Here is a 22552-nt window from a genome sequence, read left to right on the forward strand (position 1 = left end):
GGGATCTTCAAGACCCAGGGACTGAACCCAGATGTCTGGCATTGCAGGCAGATTCTTAACCATCTGAGTCACCAGGGAAGCTCATCTGGTGTATACTAGGTGAAATAAATCCTTAAATAGAGAATGTGGACAGAGGGAGTAGATTCTTTCAGGACCAGCTTGAGTCGCTCCCCTGGATCCATGCAGAGATGCAATGCTGAGACCCCTGCCCTGTCACATCTCTCTAAGCTCCTCTCCCTTTATTTTTCTTCCTCTTCTCCTTCCCCTCACAACCTTTCCAGAGAAGGGCCTGGAGGAAGAGGTACATGAAACAGGAGAGTGCATGTGTTTGGTGAGGAGCATATCACTAGGCCTGGTTGGAGAGGAGACAGCAGCAATAGGTTTAAAAACACAAGGGGTAAGTTAGCTGCCCCATCCAAATCCCACCTGCATGTGACTTCCCAGAGAAGCAGTGTCTGGGGCACATAAAAGGGCACAGAGGGTAGAAGAAGTAAGATTCTATAATTCAATGAAATGGATTCTTTATTGAGATCATTACCACCTTGGAAATTCACCAGGAGGCTGTCAGTGGTCCCACCTCCAACTCTGCAGAGGACAAAATTAAAACAGGCCGCAGTGCCACACCGGTGCTGAGAAGGGGTCTGGGGACCAAGCATTCATAGAAGAGGTGGGTAGCAAGTGATGGCTGCAAAGTGAAGAAAATTCCCCAGGCCATGAGGATGTCCTCCATTTTCAGAGGAGAAAGCCAAGGCAATATTCCTACCGTTCAACAGTGAGCTCACTGAAGGCAGCAATAGTGTCTGAGAGGGCCACTGGTATTTGCTGAAAATGTAGGGGTTCTTGACAATTTTTACCAACACATGTTATGATAAGTTAAAATTAGATGTTAATATCTGGCCAAAGGATCTGACAACAGTGGAGTCAAAATGTGTCCTCCAAGGAAGACCCATCCACCCCACGTATATTCACAAGACATATGTTAAGACAGAGGCTGGGCTTTGGGGAAGGAATAACCAGAAAGCAAATGTCTAATCACACTTTTACTTGAGCTATGTGAAAGCAATTCCCAAGAGAAAATAAGGCAGATAAAGTAAGTCACCTCAATACAAACCTTCAAGTTGCAAACTTTCAAAGATGTGAATGTGCATTCGCATGTCCAATCTTGTAAGTCATGAGTGAAACTACACTTGCCCTCCATCTTCTATTGTTGATGATTCTTTAGCTTTATCATCTCCCACTTCCTCTCCCTCTTATACAGCATTATATAGCCAATTGTGTTAGTTGGGCACGCAAGCAAAGTTTGCTGGACTTAAATATAGACATACTTTCAGGATGGAACTCATTTGTACACAGAGGATTTACTACATTTGCTTTCTAATGGACATCTAGAGGGCTTCCCAGGTGGCGCCAGTGGTAAAGAATCTGCTTACCAATGCAGGAGACAGGTTCCATCCCTCGGTCAGGAAGATTCCCTGGAGGAGGGTATGGCAACCACTCCAGTATTCTCGCATGTAGGATTCCGTGGACAGAGGAGCCTAGCGGGCTAGTCCATAGGGTCACAAAGAGTCGGACATGAAGTGACTTAGCATAGCATGGAGACCTAGAACTTCAGCATCTGTGTGCACCTGTCCTGGCCTGCAACCTGGCAATTTTTCCCTTAGCTGATTTCAGGTCTTCTAGGAGAAGCAGGAGAACCCAGGAAGCTGGATGCTAGCAGGAGAACCCAGGAAGCTGGATGCTAGCAGGAGAACCCAGGAAGCTGGATGCTAGCTGTTGGCACATGACAGGCAAGGTAAAGCCATACTCAGACTCCCTGATGCTAAGCCCACTGCTTGCTGCTTTGTTTCTGTCTTCACTGAAGTTAACATATACAGAAGATTAGCTTGCTTAACGAGTAACATTAATACATTGATTAATGCAACAATTCAACAGCTCTTGCTTTATCCCAACAGGTCTTTCGTTCTGCTTAAATGCAGGATAGCACTTTGCTTCTTCCTCTTACTGAGCATCTAGTATGTGCCAAGGTCTTAACCTGACTCTGGGGAAGGTGTACAAAACTCTCAGGAGACTCACTCTGACTGCGGAGGCAGGGTTCACATGCATAAGAAACAGGCAACTGATGATGACTGGAGTAAGGTGTTCTGAGCAATACTGAAAGGCTGGGATGGAAGTGCAATTAGAAGGCACAGAGTTAATCATCAGCCTGAAGGAGGATGACTGAGAGTCCCGGGGGCTGAGAAGGGCACAGTGAGGTGTGGAGTGAGGAGCATCTGTCAGAACAGTGAGTTATCCACAGTGGCTCAGAGTAAGATGCTTTAGCAGCTGGCCACGACGAGCCTGCAAAACAAGCTTGGTAAGTGCTGTCCTTGGGGTATGAACTTGAACATGCAGGCTAAAGGTCAACAGTTTCTGCACAGAGCCAGATCATGAATACTTTTGGCTGGACAATCTCTGCTGCAACTAGTCAACTCTGCTCTTGCAGGGCAAAAGCAGCCATAGACAATACGCAAATGAAAGGGCATGGCTGTGTTCCAATAAAATTTTATTGACAGAAACAGAAACTCATATGGATTTGGCCGGTGGCTGGATTTGCTAACCCCTCTCCTCTCAGTAGATTGACGCATAGCCACACTTGTCTCAAGTTATACAAACAAAGGAATCATTCTGAAACCAGGTGTGCTCCCTAAAGTATACATTGACACAGGTGTCTATTAAGAATAGATCACCACAGATCTAACCTGTAAATCTGACATTGCATCTGAGATGGAAAGGGTGTCTTGCAAAGGAAAATGTGAAAAATTGGGTTGATTAATGTAAAACAGGGGCCAGCATGTTAAATGAACACCATCCATCTTCTTTTCTTTTAATATTGAAGTGAGAAGAAGGACTTGGATTAATGCCCTCATCAATGACTAACTCCTCCCTGTCTTCACAGAATAAAACTAACTTGCCAAATGAGGAAACAAGAAAAAACAGCAACAACAACAGCAGCAACAAAATCAACAATAAAAACCAACCTTTCTTTCTGAAGACGGTTTCCAAACAGAACACATACAAATTCTGTGGTAATTAACAACATCCACCTCCCTTACTATGCTGAAGTTTCTGCAAACCAGAATTAAATTGAACATGTCAACTCTAAATCTCCTGTCACAGGGAATTTTGTAGCAAGTCTTCATGATGGCACAAATGTAATCTTTAGTACAGCCTGAGGAGGAACTAAGATCATAAAGAGGTTTTTCAGTAAGACAAGGACCTGCTTTAATACAGTCCAAGGCAAGATGCCCCCATGTTAAAAAGAACTATGTCCTGAAATTTTCCGTGCAATTTGAATAATTTTTCTCTCAGAAACATAGTATAAATGTAGGTTAGTTCCCAGGCCTAGCCCTGTAAAAGCTTATTTAAACCAAAGGAGAAATGAAAACAGTAGGAAGCAATGGCTTTGTAATACCAGTAATTAAATAAATCAAAAGCAATTATGATTAGAAAATTATTTTTTTTAAATTCTCTTAAAAACAGAGTTAAATAAAAGATAGGGGATTCATTTTGAGATTCTCATCAGTTATAGCCCTTCCTTGCTGATTGCTTGTTAGGTCCCAGACTCACCAGCTTTCTTACTATTCTTTGAAGACTATAAGCTTGTGTTGACCCTGGGCCTTAATAACTGCTGATCTATCAGTCAGAAGCAAATTTCCAATAGGTTTTTGAATATCTAACTCCTTCTCTTTTTCAAGACTTCTTGGGCCTCTCCATGAATATATAAGAGAACCTCCCTACCCTAGTCAGCATCTGTACTATCAGCCCGGGTCATTTAAAACATAGTATATGAAGATATAAGTTATTTACTTTACATTTGGTTACTGGGTCACTGTCCATCTCCTCACACATAAATTGCATGCAAGCAGGAACTCTGTCTTCTATATCCTGATAAGCACTCAATTAAATATTTTACTGGTGAATGGACTCTGAAGGAATGTTTATATGGATGCTTTCAAAAGTTTCCTTATTTTGTTATTTTATTATTTACTTTCTCTAATATAACTTTGAATTTTCTTTAATTCAACCTTGAATTTTCACTAATTCTTTAATCCCCAAACCAATGCTCATCCATTATTTGATATAGAGACCTAGACCAATAATCTTTTTTTTTTTTTAATATTTACTGATCAACACAAATACCTTAGTTCCTCATAGTGGAATAATTGTGGTCAAGAAGGGATAGAGAGAAGTAGAAGAAAGCAGATTAAAAAAAATAAAACTATACATCATTAATGAAAAAGAGAGTATAACATTGGCTCCACTAGCTGCATGTCTACAAAGGTATACAAACAGGGGAGATCAACACTAAATCTCTTGAAGAGGAAAAAGGGAGGCTTCGAGAATGACAGACCAAAAATATTGCCATAGGTCCCTGGGGGCACCAATGACACAGTGCAGAGTTACAATTCAAAGGGGATTTTATATTGAGTAGGGAAAACCGTGCTAATAGGAAGCAAAGAACAAGAAGAACAATTGTTGAAAATCTGCCATAAGCAAGAAACTGTGCTAAGTCTTTGTATATTTAATTCTTAAAACAATCTTTTGAGGTTCAAATTACATTATCCTTATCTTTCCAACTGAGGAAAATGAAATTCAAAGTTAAACAATTTAAACCAGAAAACATTCTGTTTTATGGATCCAGATTTGAATCAAAGTTTGCCTAGGAATTTTTTTTTTTTTTCCTATGACGACTCTCCAGAAAGGACACATATTAGATGTTTATACTTATTTAGCAAACAAATAATGAACAAGTTTGGATATTTTCTTTTTTAAAAAAAGTAAATTCTGCTTAATAAAATTGCTTTAAATGATAACTATATCCAGTTATTCTAGGGTCTGTGGGGCTTCACAACTGGCTCAACAGTTAAAAAAAAAAAATCCAACTGCAGTGCAGAAGCTGAAGAAGATGTGGGTTGGATCCCTGGGTTGGGAAGATCCCCTGGAGGAGGGCAGAGCAACCCACTCCAGTATTCTTGCCGAGAGAATCCCCAGGACACAGGAACCTGGTGTGCTACAGTCCATAAGGAGTTGGACACAACTGAAGCAACATAGCATGCACACATGCACTCACTAGGGTCTGTGAGAATTTTAATCATTAAACATTTTGCACATTTTGCACACAGAACATTTTGTCTGTGTTCTCCAGTTGTCTCCTATAAGTATTGTCAGAGTTGGGGCAGGGGGTGCCATTGTAATAAGCAGATTTCGTAGTGAGTAACAGATACCACATCCTGTCTTTTCCTATTTTCATGACCAGTGAACAAACTAAACTGCTGAAAAATTCCTTTACAGAACCGCAAATAGGGAAATAAAAGATCAAATAGACAATGTTCTTGTATAAACTTAATCTGTCTCCAGCACTGAAACTCTGCCTGAGTTTCCACACGCCACATCCTAACTGCGGCTGGCATGTTGCCCTTTTATAGATGGAACCTAAACGAGTCTGAAGAACGAGCAACAACTTTTCTTTCCACGTCTCTGCCCTCAAGACTTGCGGTATGCAGCGTAACAAAGTGCAAGCAGGTGATAGACCAAACCTGAAAAACTAGCTACCAGTACTCTACGATTTCTAACTCTAAAAACGTGTACTTAAAAATCAAGCCTTGGATTTGGGGTTTTGAGCACTGCTTTTTGTTTTTTTATTCTGTATTTACTTAGTGTTATATCATTTATTCTCATTCTTTACCCCTGCAAAATAAGTGCAACTCAAGCTCTTTCAAAGAAACCAGGACATAAGCGAATGCATCATTTTGACAGTGGAAAATGACAAAAACATCTTTCAGAATCTCTCCATACTTGGCTGATAAATGAGCCACATCAACTACAAATTCTAATACCGAGAAAAGACTAGTGAAAACAAGTGAGCCCATTCAGAATATAACTAAGAAGACAGCACAGAGTATTTGATGGCTAGACAAGGAAAGAAAGATTGATTCTTTGTTGATTTGTAAAAAAAAGAACAAGTAGAAAATGCATTATATCGCAACTTAAAGCTCTCAGTTAATTACTTATTTACCCAAGGACCACTACAAAATGATGTTTATGCAGCCTTTATTCCCAAATTAATTTCTAATTGTTTATTTTGTTTTTAAAACAGGCAGTGTGAAAATCTTACACCTATAGAAATTAGCAAAGCATACAAATAATGCACGTAAAACAAGTTCAGACTTACACCCCTTTGCTTAACACTATGTTTTACCTAATAAAAATATTAAAAATAACTTTTAAGGATGTTTACAAAATTATTATGATGTTTATATAAATAAATATCAATATTACAAATGAGTTTTTAAAGTTTAAATATAAAACTGATGACAATAATCTGAAATCTGAGTAAAAAAACCTCTACAATTTCCAAGAGAATGAATCACTAGAAGCCTAATGTGCCATTATAGAGCTTTGGGACTAAAAATATTTAAATCAATGAGGCAAAATTCCCTTAATTTTTCTGGGAATTCAATAAAATACACAAGGTCATATGGCCAGTTCTGGTCTATGAAATATGGATAAAAATAATGAAATCTTTTCAGGACCAAGGCAGTGTAAAGCCCTATATAACTCTCCAGGACCTCTTGTCCTGCAGGGAATGTGGATACCTAGTTTCAAGATGGTGGGGTCATCGTATTGAATCAGCTTGGTAAACAGCTATCTGGAGTCTTCTCCAGCATCTGCAGAAAACTCTCATAAGGAAGAAGAGAAAGGCTATTATTAATCCATCAAGATTTCAGTTGTTTGTTATTGCAGCACAACCTCTCCCATCCCTTCTAACTGCTATTGCATATTTACAACTGTGTTATCAATCTTTTTCGGGCTCAGATATCTACCTTTGTGAGATATCTAGATTTCTAGAAGCTATAGACAAAACAAGCTTTGGCAAAATGTCTAAAAAGTCCTATTTTCCACAGCAGAAACTAACACAGCATTGTTCAGTTCAGTTCAGTTGCTCAGTCGTGTCCGACTCTTTGTGACCCCATGAATCGCAGCATGCCAGGCCTCCCTGTCCATCACCAACTCCCGGAGTTCATTCAGATTCACTTCCGTTGAGTCAGTGATGCCATCCACAACACTGTACAGCAACTCAACTCTGATGAAATTTTTAAAATGTCTTATTTATTTCCTTATCATATCTGAGATACTTTATCCTGATTTCTGATAGATCTTAAGCGAGTAATAAAACAAACGAATCCTGGGATTTTTTTTTTCTTACTCCAAGAGAAACATTTCATTTTATTTTTTTCATAATATGAATTCTTTCTTGGGTCAAATGACCATTAACAGAGAGTGTTCTCAATCACAAAGCAACAAGACTTACTGGTTCTAAGAGGTCAGGAAAATAGGAAGTGGGGAAAAAGAAAAAATACAAATCTAAGAAAACACAGTCAACTTTCCCATTAAAAATCAGAAAGTGTGAATTAAGTATGAACAAGGCATAAGTCTTGGACACTTAAGAGATGGAGAAGAATTTAGAGACCATCAAATGTAACATCTCTAGTTGCAGATGAGAATACGAAGGCTCAAGGTATACGGCCTTTTCAATTTCCTAGTTAAGTTTCTACAAAGAAAGGGGTCTGTTTTTATGTTGTTGACCACCATTTATCTAAGCTCCCTCCTTTGTAGGGGGTGCTAATAATTGATATTTGAATAACTGATCTAGAGTTTGTAAGTGTTCAGGACCTAAAAGTATTATATTTACACATTTTTCTTAGTTTTTTCAAATACTTATTTTCCTTTTCCTGAGTTTTCTTACTTCCTTTTTGTCTTGTCATTTTTCAGTTTCATTATAAACCATTTCAAATGCTTTCTGTAATTAAATAGCTGCAAATAAATTAACAAAATTAAGTAATTTCAAATATCCCCTCCAATTCTGACATTCTGTTTTTCCAGAAAGAGGAGAGCCAAAAAACTTTAGGTATTAAGTTTGAAAAGTGAAATTGTTAGCCACTCAGTATGTCTGACTCTTTTCGACCCCATGGACTATAACCTGCCAGGCTCCTCTGTCCGTGGGATTTCCCAGGCAAGAATACTGGTACAGGTTGCCATTCCCTTCTCAGGGAATCTTCCCAACCAACGGCCTGAACCTGGTTCTCTCACATTGTGGGCAGATTCTTTACCATCTGAGCCACCAGGGAAGCCCAGGCATTAAGTTTACTCCAATATATGAGCTTTTGCAAAGCAAGCAGGGCTTCCCTGATGCCTCAGACAGTAAAGATTCTTCCTGCAATATGAGAGACCCAAGTAACCATCCAGACAGTGTTTAGTCCTGCATTTGGACATCATGAAGATGCTCTGACATCCCACTCGTCCACTTTTTCATCCATGATTATCAGGGATTTATCACAGAATAATCAATAATCAGTAAGTGACAAGAATCTAGCAATGGATTCCCTGGGTTCAAACCAATAGCAAATTATTTGACCTTCATATGTCAAATGAACATAGCTACAGAGAATTCCTATTTGGGGAATATTAAATGAGAAAACAGATAAAATGTTTTAAAATGATGTCTGGCACTGCTCAGTAAACATTAGCTCTTATTGTTAGTAGAAGATTATGAGTTTCAGGTCTTTCTCTTTCATTCTACATATACCAGCAGGCTCCAGCAACACACTTGCATGCCTTCAGTTCCTATTTATAGGGAAATGTCTCTAGCCAAGACACCTCTGCTGAGTCTGAACCTTAAAATCCAGCTGTCTGCAAACCCACCTTCTCTTGGCACTAACCTCTAGGTGTTCAGCCTTGTCAATGTTCAGAACTGAATTCTTTATCTTTCTCTATCAGTCTTGGCTTCTTTTTATTTTCTCTGTTATCACTGAATGATAACAACACCCCTCCCCCTGGGTTCAGCTGCTTCGTGGGAAACCTGCGAGTCACTTCTGCCTCATCGTTTTCCCCTATTGCCCATAATATACAACAGTATATTATGTCAAACCTTTGACAAGAGTCTCGCCTTTACCAAATTCCAGCCAGTCTCCTCTGAGCCCTCTTATTCACACTCCAAAGCTTCAACTTTGGCCTATAAAGATGTGAACAAACACAAAAGTAGTCTCAGAACAGTTTAAGACTGCATCCTTAGGGTAACTCTACCCCTCCCATCAAACACCTGCCTAAGAAAACTAAGGGCCCCCCAAACAAGCTATATCTGAAGATGGGGCCCAGTCTCCCAGCCTCTGCAAGGATAAAAGCCTATCTTTAGGATCTTCCCAATCCAGGAATCAAACCTTAGTCTCCTGCATTGCAGACAGATTCTTTACAAGCTGAGCCACAAGGGAAGTCCAACTTTAACAACTACCAGTTAGCAAATTCAGATGGTTTCACATGGATCAAACCACATTCACTTCTTTAAATTTGCTCAGGAGCCCGCCATTCCCTCTTCCTCACATAAACACCCAGTCGTCGCTACACAAGTAGGAATGGAGAGCAGTGCTTTCCCTACTGTCAGTTGCCGAATAAAATCAAAAGATTTAGTCAATGTCCAGCTGTGTGTCTTTGATACCCTCTTAGTTCTACCATCCAAGCATCATCAGTTCCATCCATGCTTCTCCATTTCTTCGCTGCAGTACTGGTCACCATTGTCTCTCACCTGGACTACTGCAGCAGCCTCCTAAAGAGGTCCTGGTCCCCAGTCCTGCTTTCCTTTCCACTTTTTATACAATGCACACTGATTAGTACCCAACCTCCTTCCCAGAGCTCTCAAAAGCAGCTTGTCCTTTCTCTCAGGAAAACATTAACACTCTCTAAAATAGCCCCATGGAAAGAAGCGATAATGAGCCACCATGAACAGATGAAGAATGGAGGACACCAAAATTAAGTGCACGTTCCCATAAGAAAAACCTAGTGACATTTCTCCAACTCACCCTCAACAGTAGCTGCTGACTCCTCCAGCCCTTACAGTCTACTGGGCAGGCAAGACCTGGAAGCAGATGCACAGATCTGAAACCAACTCTTGTATTCCCTAACATCCCACTTAAGCCTTACTAGACTCGTATCGGATCGCTTGTTGCCACTAAGCCCAAAAATGAAGGTGTGTTCATGTGTTAAGTCGCTTCAGTCATGTCCAGCTCTGTGCAACTCCATGGACTGTAGACCTCCAGGATCCTCTGTCCATGGAATTCTCCAGGTAAGAACACTGGAATGGGTTGCCATGCCCTCCTCCAAGGGATCTTCCCAATCCAGGGATCGAACTCACATCTCTTATGTCTCCTGCATCAGCAAGTGGGTTCCTTCCCACTAGCACCATCTGGGAAGCCCCCAACATGAAGGTACATAGTTATTAATGCTTTGGATGGCTTGAGCCTCAGAACAACTGATGAGGATAGCAGGTAGTCTCCCCTGATGATAGTCATTGCAATATAGGATCCACTGCCAGAGAACAATTCAGTTCTCCCAACAAAGCTCATAGGCAAACTTCTGACCCTCAGAGGTGACAGATGAACTAGGCTTAAATCTCAAGTCACTGACAAATCCCCAATCCCAACAAAGGAAATGGGAGAGGTCACAGATAATTGGAAGTCAGAGATAGCCTGACAAATAATTGTGTCAGGGCTCTTTCCACCTTCCTTGACTCAAGAAATCTATGCAAGACAAATATATGTTCAAAATATATGGCCTGGCTACCTTAGCATCAACACTAAGAAATAAATATATTATAGCAACATGGATGGACCTAGAGATTATCATACTAAGTAAAAGAAAGATAAATATCATATGATATTGCCTATTATGTGGAATCTGAAAAAATATACAAATGAACTTATATATAAAACAGAAATAGACCCACAGACATAGAAAACAAATTTATGTTTACCAAAGGAGAACTGGGGAGGGATAAATTGGGATTATGGGATTAACGGATGCACACTACTACACATAAGATAGATAAACAACAAGGATTTACTGTATAGAACAAGGAACTATATTCAATACCTTGTTATAAACTATAATGGAAAAGAATAAAAAAGAATATGGATACATACAGACATATGTATAACAAAATTACTTAGCTGTACACTTGGAACTAACACAGCTTTGTAAATTAACTATATTTCTGTAAAAATGAAAGAAATCAACACAAATATATTCCCTGAAATGAAAATAATCTTTTTCTTCCAGAAGAAACAAAAATGAGTCTCAGCAGTATATATATTACCCAACACAAACTTCAGTGAAGATTTGTTCATGGGGAACAAAGAATCAGAGGGGATTTTGCATTCCTTAGTTTAGGGCCTGAATCACCTGCTGTCGCCTTTCACTGTAATTTCAGCTGAGGAAATTACATCCCCTCTCGGAGGTAATTATACCCCCAAGCATTAACCTTCTCCCTCCCTTGCACTAAGAATCTGACAGGTGCCCAGTAAAGACTTGGAGATGAGCAGAAGCAGAGCTGAGAAGGACACAAGTTGTTCTGAACAGATAACGTTTCACATTGCAGACTAGCCAAGCTTATTGAGTCGGAAATTACAGAAAATTAAAAAGAAAAGAAAAAATTAACCAAGTTAAACAAAAGTAATTTTAAGATTTTTATAGAGGGTTACACTTTAGGTTTCTAACAGAGTAAAACCTACATAAACAGAACTTTTTGGATGTTAGGACAAAAGTATTTTCTATGAGGACAAAATGGTTCTAAATCCAAGTTTCTAGTAAAGATGGCAATGTGAAAAACAAACATGCCTAGATGAGTCCTATCGACATTTCGCCTGAACAATCTTATTGTGGGGGATGTTTTATACATTGCAGGGTGTTTAGCAGCATCCCTGGCCTCTACCCACTAGATGCCAGTAGTGCTTCACCCCCCTCAATTTTGAGAACCAAAAATGCTTCTTGACATTGCCAAATGTCCCTTGAAATGAACAGCTGCCCCTAGATCTACATGATAATTCCATCACTCATATCAAAGCAGAGTAAGAAGCGGAGTGTCTATGTGACAGCTGGCATATCACTCATGCATTTAAGGATTCAAATAAATTAGAGATAAGTCACCCTCCAATCAGGCTTCCCCAGTGGTTCAGTGGTAAAGAATCTGCCTGCAACGCAGGAGACGCAGGAGACTGGCGCTCGATCCGTGGGTCAGGAGGATCTCCTGGAGGAGGGCATAGCCACCCACCCCAGTATTCTTGCCTGGAGAATCCCATGGACAGAGGAGCCTGGCGGGCTACAGCCCATAGGGCTGCAAAGAGTCAGACACAACTGAAACAACTCAGCACACACTCACCCCCCAATTATTTAATCAGAGCCTTCTAGTAATAAAATTCTGGAAAATACTGCTTTAAATGTATTTAGAGCACTGACGTGCCAAGCTCTCTACTGTGTGCATTAGAGAGCCAAAAGCACAGGGCAGAAAGAAAAGCTGACATGTCTATAGTGGGTCAGCAGAGGATGCAGTGTGTAACCATGAGAACAAGCTCATATTTAAGAGACAGTCTGGTCACAGTGGAAGACAGGAAGCCAGAGGGTACTGAATGCAGCACAGAACCATCAATATAAGGCTTTTCCTTCAAGAGGGCAAGGGCGTCTGCTCTTCTGTCCCCCAAGGGGTGGATGAACTAGGAAAACTCTCCATAGCTACAAGCAAATACCTTCCCCACATCCGGGAACAGTGGGCTCCTTCACCTTTTGAAAGAATTTACTAAACCTCTCAAAACTTGACTATCTATGAACTGGAGATAAACTACTTCTCAGGGCCACTGTAAGGTGAAAATGACTAATGCTGGCACTGTGCTGGATACAAAAGCACTTAATGCTGATAAAATCTGAAATGTGCAGAAGACAGAGCCAAGTCTTGCCTGAAAGTGTTAATCCACTGGCAAAGCAGTTCTTGACCTTGCTCGGATGGGAAGGCCTGAAGGAAGCACTTGTGCCATCAGCCAGAGCAAGGGGAGGCTCTCGTGAGTGGAGAGACGCCATGAACTCACATCTCAACAAGGAGGAAGGGGCACTCTGAGGCACCAAATAGTGCACGTCAGATGTTGATTCGATTCTAGGGTACAGCTGTTTGCACTTAATTCTTCCTTAATCACCACCCATCTCTTATTCAATTCCTTGTAGTACTTCAGCAAGAAGAAGCAAGCAAAAACCCTTGCTGTACAAGAGATGCACATTCATTGCAGTTCTACGGAATTCCTTTTTAAAAACATGCTCACAGCTGAGAAAGGCCTGCAGAGTTTTCCTCTCATAGATCTGAAGACTGAACGATGATACAGTAACTCAGAATGATTCCAGTTGTGGGTAAGATCTGAAGACCAGGCTCCAAGAGACTAATGACACCAGGACTGGAGTCCCAAGCCTGGGTCAAACTCAAACTCATTTTGTTACTTGACGGTAGTCACTTCTTATTTCAGATGATGAATGTGTGTGCTCTCTACCTCACAACATGTTCTAAGGACAGAAATTAAGACCTCCTCCACACCTTCCTCCCCATTGCTTCTGATCCAAGCTCTCTGGCCTGCCTGCTGCTGCTGAACACCTTGGGCCCTAGGGCCTTTGCACTTCCTATTCCCCCTGTGGCATGATGCTCCTTCTTCAGAGCTCTGCCTGAAAAGTCACCCCTGGAACGCCCTTTGAAGCCATCTGATCAAATCTCAACCTCAGTCCTGATGCCTTGTTTGCCTATTTGACTCCTTACTGGCTTAGTTTCTTCTCTTTAGTATTTTTACTCAATAATACTGCATATACTTTACTTCTTTATATTTTTATTATCTGCTTTCCACACTAAAATAGAAGCTTCCAACAATAGGGAATAGATGCTTGATGATTTCAAACTGTGGTACTTGTGAAGACTCTAGAGTCCCTTGCACTACAAGATCAAACCAGTTAATCCTAAAGGAAATCAACCCTGAATATTCACTGGAAGGACTGATGCTGAAACTGAAGCTCCAATACTTTGGCCACCTGGTGCCAAGAGTAGACTAATTGGAAAAGACCCTGATACTGGGAGAGATTGAGGGCAGGAGGAAAAGGGAGCAACAGAGGATGAGATGATTGGATAGCATCACTGACTCAATGGACATGAGTTTGAGCAAATTCCAGGAGAGATTGAAGGATAGGAAAGCCTGGCATGCTGCAGTCCACGGGGTCACAAAATCAGACATGGCTTAGTGACTGAACAACAACAATAGGGACTTTTGTCCACTTTGTTCAGCTTTTGATTAAAAGAGTGCCTGACACATAGTGGTCCTTTAAAATCTCCTCAAAAATACAGGTGAATGTCAGTCAAATGAGCATTACTCACACAAACATAAAAAGCTGAACTCCCTCCAACTTTAAACTCTCCTTTGGCTATGGATTCTGCAGAGAAATGATAGTGAAAGTTTAAGGTCAATAATTTAAGTGTGGTCAGTTTGAGATTTGATTAGAGATAAGAATTTATTTTGGTAGCAGAAATAGACATGCCAAGGTCCAGTATTATGGTCAAGTCCTATGTCTTAAGTCACAAAGAAAGTGGCGCCCTAAATAAGATGTGTTGATCCTTCCATCTTTGAAAATTCCACATAAATTCATTTGCTTCTACAGGGCAATCAGCATTTGATCTTTTTCTTGGAAGGATCGGGCTTTATCTTTAGCTCAACTTCTTATACTTTATCTTCAGAAGCAGGTTTCTATGATTATTCCCAATTACAGATTAGCAAACGGAGAGTAAAATAAAGAAATCAGGTTAAATAAATTTCCAGAGTAATAAAAGATTATTTTGTTGTTACTGTTCAGTCGCTAAATCACTCTTTGTGGCCCATTGAACTGTAGCATGCCAGGCTTCCCTGTTCTTCACTATGTCCCAGAGTTTGCTCAAACTCATGTCCATTGAGTTGGTGATGCCATCCAACTATCTCATCCTCTGTCATCCCCTTCTCCTCCTGCCTTCAATCTTTTCCAGCATCAGGGTCTTTTCTGAGTTGGTTCTTTGCATGAAGCGGCCAAAGTATTGGAGCTTCAGCTTCAGCATCAGTCCTTCCAATGAATATTCAGGATTGATTTCCTTTAGGATTAACTCGTTTGATCTCCCTGCCATCCAAGGGACTCTCAAGAGTCTTATGCAGCACTACAATTTGAATGTATCAATTCTTTGGCACTCAGCCTTCTTTATGGTCCAACTCTCACATCCATACATGACTATTGAAAAAGATTAATTTTTAGTTATTTTCACCTGAGTACATCCTACTCCTTTCATTAACAAGTTCAGTTTTCTTTTTTTTTTTTTTTTTCCCCAATAAATCTCGATTTTGTCACTTTCTCACTGTCTGGCTTTAAGCAGCTTATTTCATCTTTGTGATCCTTTTGTTTGCTCTTCTACATGGAAGTGATAGCAATGCCTACCACTTGCAAATACCCAAAACAGCATACTACTTAGTATCTGCCGATCTTTCCGCCAACTTTCATCATTTACTCAAGGCCACTGTCATTTCAGGAGACATCTGCAAGTTTGAGGACATCCATCACCCTGTAAGCCTACCCTCCTTGGCAAATGCTGCCTAAATAAAGTGCTAACATCACCCAATAATTTCAATCAGTAGAGGAAAAAAAGAGACTTAAAAAGAGAGAAATTAAAATATCTGAATTTGGGAAAAAAGTGCCAAAAACATCAGAAGGACAGTAATCTTTTAGCATTGCATGGAAAGGAAAATAGAGAATTTATTTCAGGACAATTAAAAAAAAAGATTTTTTTTTTCTCTTTGATTTAAGCTGCCACATGGCTTCTCGTTCTCTCCCTCTCAATGGAAATTTCAAACGGGAAAGTTTCCCAAATAATTTTAGATCAATCATGAGTTCATATGGTTTTGACATCATAACTCTTGTCATGTTACCATGCCAACAGGCAGTGAGGAGCTAAAAAGCTTTCCAAAGATATGGAAATTACGGGCTTAGATGTGATTCAGTTCTCTGTGGGGTGAACACTAACAATATCGCCACTATAAATAGCAAGGGCTGCCATCGCACCCTCTCACCCACTTTCACTTGTTTCTTTCAATGAGCACTGAAAATATGCCATCTATTTTGGAAACAAAACCTGAAGATCCACTTCCCTAAATGGATACCCTGCATGCAATAAAAAATTACAAGACTTTTCATTGCTATACTTGGAATAAACTACCATGTTAAACTAGGCACCCCCAGAGCTTACACCGTGTGTAACCTAGCCCCAGCATATCCAATGTTTACTCCTTCATTTGCACTTAAGAGTAAGGACGTGTGCATGTTTGAGTACTGTTTGCCTATGCTGTGAAAAACATGTAAGTTAAAATGCCTGAAGCAAAGGGGTGTGCATCCCAGAAATAAGGACAGAGTATCCTGTGGTCACTCTTGTTCTTAAAAGCACCCACGGAATAAACATACCAACATATCTGATACTTGCTATGTTTCTGTTCATTACTCTTGCTTCCCAGTTTGTTTCTGTTTTAGTTTCTCTTGCTGCTGTTGTTGTTCAGTCACTCCGTCATGTGCGACTCTTTGGCGTCCCATGGATTGCAGCATGCAGGCTTCCCTGTCCTTCACCATTTCCCAGAGCTTGCTCAAACTCAAGTCCATTGAGTCGGTGATGTCAGCCAACCGTCTCGTTCTATGTCATCCCCTTTTCCTCCTGCCTTCAATCTTTCCCAGCATCAGGGTCTTTCCCAATTGAGTTGGCTCTTCAAATCAGGTAGCCAAAGTATTGGAGCTTCAGCTTCAGCATCAGTCCTTCCAATGAATATTCAGGGTTGATTTCCTTTAAGATGGACTGGTTGGATCTCCTTGCACTACAAGGAACTCTCAAGAGTCTTCTCCAATACCAAAGTTCAGAAGCATCAATTAAGCAGAAATGGAACTTGTATATTCTCTGTTTTGACTCTAGGGCTGAGTAGCCAGTAATAATATGTATAGTTCACAGATACTTCAGTCAGTTCAGTTCAGTCACGCAGTCGTATCAGACACTTTGCAACCCCACGGACTGCAGCATGACAGGCCTCTCTGTCCATCACCAACTCCCGGAGTTTACTCAGACTCATGTCCATCATGTTGGTGATGCCATCCAACCATCTCATCCTCTGTCATCCCCTTCTCCTTCCGCCTTCAATCTTTCCCAGCATCAGGGTCTTTTCAGATGATCAGCTCTTCTTACATCAGGAGGCCAAAGTATTGGAGTTTCAGCTTCAACATCAGTCCTTTCAATGAATATTCAGGACTGACTTCCTTTAGGATGGGCTGGTTGGATCTCCTTGCTGTCCAAGAGACTCTCAAGAGTCTTCTCCAATACCACAGTTCAAAAGCATCAATTCTTATCCATTCATTTGCTGATGGACATCTAGGTTGTTTCCATGTCCTGGCTATTATAAACAGTGCTGCGATGAACATTGGGGTACACATGTCTCTTTCGGTTCTGGTTTCCTCGGTGTGTATGCCCAGCAGTGGGATTTCTGGGTCATAAGGCAGTTCTATTTCCAGTTTTTTAAGGAATCTCCACACTGTTCTCCATAGTGGCTGTACTAGTTTGCATTCCCACCAACAGTGTAGGAGGGTTCCCTTTTCTCCACACCCTCTCCAGCATTTATTGCTTGTAGACTTTTGGATGGTAGCCATTCTGACTGGCATGAAATGGTACCTCATTGTGGTTTTGATTTGCATTTCTCTGATAATGAGTGATGTTGAGTATCTTTTCATGTTTTGTTAGCCATCTGTATGCCTTCTTTGGAGAAATGTCAATTTAGTTCTTTGGCCCATTTTTTGATTGGGTCGTTCATTTTCTGGAATTGAGCTGCATGAGTTGCTTGTATATCTGAGATTAGTTGTTTGTCAGTTGCTTCATTTGCTATTATTTTCTCCCATTCCAAAGGCTGTCTTTTCACCTTGCTTATAGCTTCCTTTGTTGTGCAGAAGCTTTTAATTCTAATTAGGTCCCATTTGTTTATTTTTGCTTTTATTTCCAGTATTCTTGGAGGTGGGTCATAGAGGATCCTGCTGTGATTTATGTCGGAGAGTGTTTTGCCTATGCTCTCCTCTAGGAGTTTTATAGTTTATGGAGTATTACTCATCCATTAAAAAGAATACATTTGAATCAGTTCTAATGAGGCAGATGAAACTGGAGCCGATTATACAGAGTGAAGTAAGCCAGAAAGAAAAACACCAATACAGTATACTAATGCTTATATATGGAATTTAGAAAGATGGTAATGATAACCCTATATGCGAGACAGCAAAAGAGACACAGATGTATCGAACAGTCTTTTGGACTCTGTGGGAGAGGGAGAGGGTGGCATGATTTGGGAGAATGGCATTGAAACATGTATAATATCATATAAGAAACAAATAGCCAGTCTAGGTTCGATGCAGGATACAGGATGCTTGGGGCTGGTGCACTGGGATGACCCAGAGGGATGGTATGGGGAGGGAAGGCGGGAGGGGGGGTTCAGGATGGGGAACACGTGTACACCCATGGCAGATTCATGTTGATGTATGGCAAAACCAATACAATATTGTAAAGTAAAAAAATAATATAAATAAAATTTTTTAAAAGGCATCAATTCTTCAGAGCTCAGCTTCCTTTACATCCAACTCTTACATCCATACGTGACTACTAGAAAACCATAGCCTTGACTAGACGGACCTTTGTTGGCAATGTCTCTGCTTTATAATATGTTCTCTAGGTTGGTCATAACTTTTCTTTCAAGGAGCAAGTGTCTTTTAATTTCATGGCTTCAGTCACCATCTGCCGTGATTTGGAGACCCCAAAAATAAAGTTTGTCACTGTTTCCACTTTTTCCCCATCTATTTGCCATGAAGTGATGGGATCGGATGCCATGATCTTAGTTTTCTGAATGTTGAGCTTTAAGCCAACTTTTTCACTCCCTTGTTTCACTTTCATCAAGAGGTTATTTAGTTCTTCAGTTTCTGCCATAAGGGTGGTGTCATCTGCATATATGAGGTTATTGATATTTCTCCTGGCAATCTTGATTCCAGCTTATGCTTCACCCAGTCCAGCATTTCTCATGATATACTCTGCATATAAGTTAAATAAGCCAGGTGACAATATACATGGATTCTTCAGTTCAGTTCAATCGCTCAGTCATGTCCGACTCTTTGCGACCCCATGAATCACAGCATGCCAGGCCTCCCTGTGCATCACCAACTCCCAGAGTTCACCCAATCTCATGTCCATCAAGTCAGTGATGAGATCCAGCCATCTCATCCTCTGTTGTCCCTTCTCCTCCTGCTCCCAATCCCTCCCAGCATCAGAGTCTTTTCCAATGAGTCAACTCTTCGCATGAGGTGGCCAAAGTATTGGAGTTTTAGCTTTAGCATCAGTCCTTCCAAAGAACACCGAGGACTGATCTCCTTTAGAATGGACTGGTTGGATATCCTTGCAGTCCAAAGGACTCTCAAAAGTCTTCTCCAACACCACAGTTCAAAGGCATCAATTCTTCAGATTCTTAAATGACAACAAAAAACAATGAAAAAAAGAATTTGTAGGAAATGCAAAAGAATGCTCAAACTACCGCACAATTGCACTCATCTCACACGCTAGTAAAGTAATGCTCAAAATTCTCCAAGGTAGGCTTCAGCAATATGTGAACCGTGAACTCCCTGATGTTCAAGCTGGTTTTAGAAAAGGCAGAGGAACCAGAGATCAAATTGCCAACATCCGCTGGATCATGGAAAAAGCAAGAGAGTTCCAGAAAAACATCTATTTCTGCTTTATTGACTATGCCAAAGCCTTTGACTGTGTGGATCACAATAAACTGTGGAAAATTCTGAAAGAGATGGGAATACCAGACCACCTGACCCGCCTCTTGAGAAATCTGTATGCAGGTCAGGAAGCAACAGTTAGAACTGAACATGGAACAACAGACTGGCTCCAAATAGGAAAAGAAGTACGTCAAGGCTGTATATTGTCACCCTGCTTATTTAACTTATATGCAGAGGACATTATGAGAAATACTGGGCTGGAAGAAACACAAGCTAGAATCAAGACTGCCGGGAGAAATATCAATCACCTCAGATATGCAGATGACACCACCCTTATGGCAGAAAGTGAAGAGGAGCTAAAAAGCCTCTTGATGAAAGTGAAAGAGGAGAGCGAAGAAGTTGGCTTAAAGTGCAACATTCAGAAAACGAAGATCATGGCATCCGGTCCCATCACTTCATGGCAAATAGATGGGGAAACAGTGGAAACAGTGTTAGACTTTATTTTGGGGGGCTCCAAAATCACTGCAGATGGTGACTGCAGCCATGAAATTAAAAGACGTTTACTCCTTGGAAGAAAAGTTATGACCAACCTAGATAGTATATTCAAAAGCAGAGACATTACTTTGTCGACTAAGGTCCGTCTAGTCAAGGCTATGGTTTTTCCAGTGGTCATGTATGGATGTGAGAGTTGGACTGTGAAGAAGGCTGAGCGCCGAAGAATTGATGTTTTTGAACTGTGGTGTTGGAGAAGACTCTTGAGAGTCCCTTGGACTGCAAGGAGATCCAACCAGTCCATTCTGAAGGAGATCAGCCCTGGGATTTCTTTGGAAGGAATGATGCTAAAGCTGAAACTTCAGTACTTTGGCCACTTCATGAGAAGAGTTGACTCATTGGAAAAGACTCTGATGCTGGGAGGGATTGGGGGCAGAGGGGGAAGGGACAACCGAGGATGAGATGGCTGGATGTCATCACTGACTTGATGGACGTGAGTCTGAGTGAACTCTGGGTGATGGTAATGAACAGGGAGGCCTGGTGTGCTGCGATTCATGGGGTCGCAGAGTCGGACACGACTGAGCGACTGGACTGAAGTGAACTGCACTGCACTGAACCAAAAAACAATGAAAAAATGTTTTGCTGTCTTTGTATGGTGGACTTAGCTTAAAGCAATTACTGTGAACCATGCCTGCTGATATTTATGCCTTTGTGGGGTTCCCTCCCTTAAATCTGACCAGCCTGTAACCTGCTTTAACCAAAGAATACTTTGGAAGTCATGCTATGCCAGTTTAGAGTGTGGACCTTAAGAAATCCTGACATCTCTCCCCTTTGTGCTTCAGGAAGCCCAAGCCAGCCCTGGACAAGAGGCCAGGTAAAAAGCACTGAGGCCCCTAACCAACAGCCTCAGTGGAAAACTAAGCCAGCAGCCACAGCCAACTTCCCAGCCATGCCAACCCAGTAACCGGGGATGGCACTTCTTGGCCCAGTAATGCCATCCTGGCTGACACACACATGAGTTGGCCCTGCGAAACTGCAAAACTCTGGTTATTTTAAGCCACAAAGTTAGGGGAAAGTTTATTTCATGAAATGATGGGCGCATGAATATGTTTATTAAGGAAGAGGTACAGAAAGACAAGGGCTTCACAGGTGGCTCACTGGTAAAGAATCCGCCTGTAATGCAGCAGATGCAGGTTTCGATCCCTGGGTCAGGAAGATTCCCTGGAGGAGGACATGGCAACACACTCCAGTATTCTTGCCTGGAGAATTCCATGGACAGAGGAGCCTTGCAGGCTATAGTACAAGAGGTCACAGAGTCGGACACGACTGAAGTGACACAGCACGCACACAAGCAAGGAATCCAGAGAGAAGTTGCCTGACTTCCCCAGCAGTGTACATATTACCAAACAAAGAGACTGAATTCTTGAACCAGCGTACCCAGCCCAATATCAGTTAGACTGCAGAAGCCATTTGTGTAAATGCCCTTGCTAAATTGATAGGATCCAGGAATAAGGCCAAGAAGTTCCGCAGATGCATTAATCTTGAGCAGAAATACTGTTGTTAAATCGTAGGACCTCTCGGAGTCTTCCCATTTCTGAGTGGTGACTTCTGCCATACTCCCAGGTCTCCCCTCCATGTGTGACTTTCAATTTTTTAGATGTTTACACCTAGATTTCACACTTAGCTTTCATCAAAGGATGAAAAGATGTCAAATTGCTTTCCTCACAGTAATTTATTGGAACCTTCAATCCTCCAGTCTGGCCTGCCAGCTATTATTATTGTATCTAACACCTGACAGAAGAGTATTCCTAGAGAAACACTCCCAGTTGCAAATAAAAGGTGGTAACACACTTAACTGGAGTTGCTGTGAATTGAGGCGTGGGCTTGGAAGTGACGTTTCTTTTCTCTACTTGGGGCAAAACGTGCAGCCCAGTAGGTCAGTAGGTGGCAGCAATGGCCAGCATAGTCCATTCAGAGTGGAGCAAATGAAATTAAGACACTGGGTATATACTGATTAAATTACCCTTGAAGACCAAGCATATTCGGAATTATGTTTCTAGGAAAAAAGCTAAGAGCTTCCCAGGTAGCTCAGTGGCAAAGAATCCACCTGCCAATGCAGGAGGCACAGGAGACACAGGTTCAGTCTCCAGGTTGGTAAAGTATCCTGGAGAAGGAAATGGAAACCCACTCCAGAATCCTTGCCTGGAGAATCCCCATGGACACATGAGCTTGGCTGGCTACAGTCCATGGGGTCACAAAGAGTCAGACATGACTGAGAGCCTGAGCATGCACGCATTCCAGAAGAAAGACAGGAGCTTGAATACAGTAAGTATAGACAGAATTTCTTCCCCAAGGCATTTTGAAGAGAGCAGTCTCC

At 41.2% G+C, this 22552-nt stretch overlaps 1 protein-coding gene across 3 annotated transcripts in view; it reads right to left on the reverse strand.

The window, feature by feature from the left end:
- Positions 1-22552, reverse strand: part of CTNNA2 (catenin alpha 2) — a 1396988-nt gene that overhangs the window by 774004 nt on the left and 600432 nt on the right. The window lies entirely within an intron of this gene.

Source organism: Capra hircus, chromosome 11 (genome assembly GCF_001704415.2).
Source record: "Capra hircus breed San Clemente chromosome 11, ASM170441v1, whole genome shotgun sequence".
Classification (NCBI taxonomy): Eukaryota; Metazoa; Chordata; class Mammalia; order Artiodactyla; family Bovidae; genus Capra; species Capra hircus.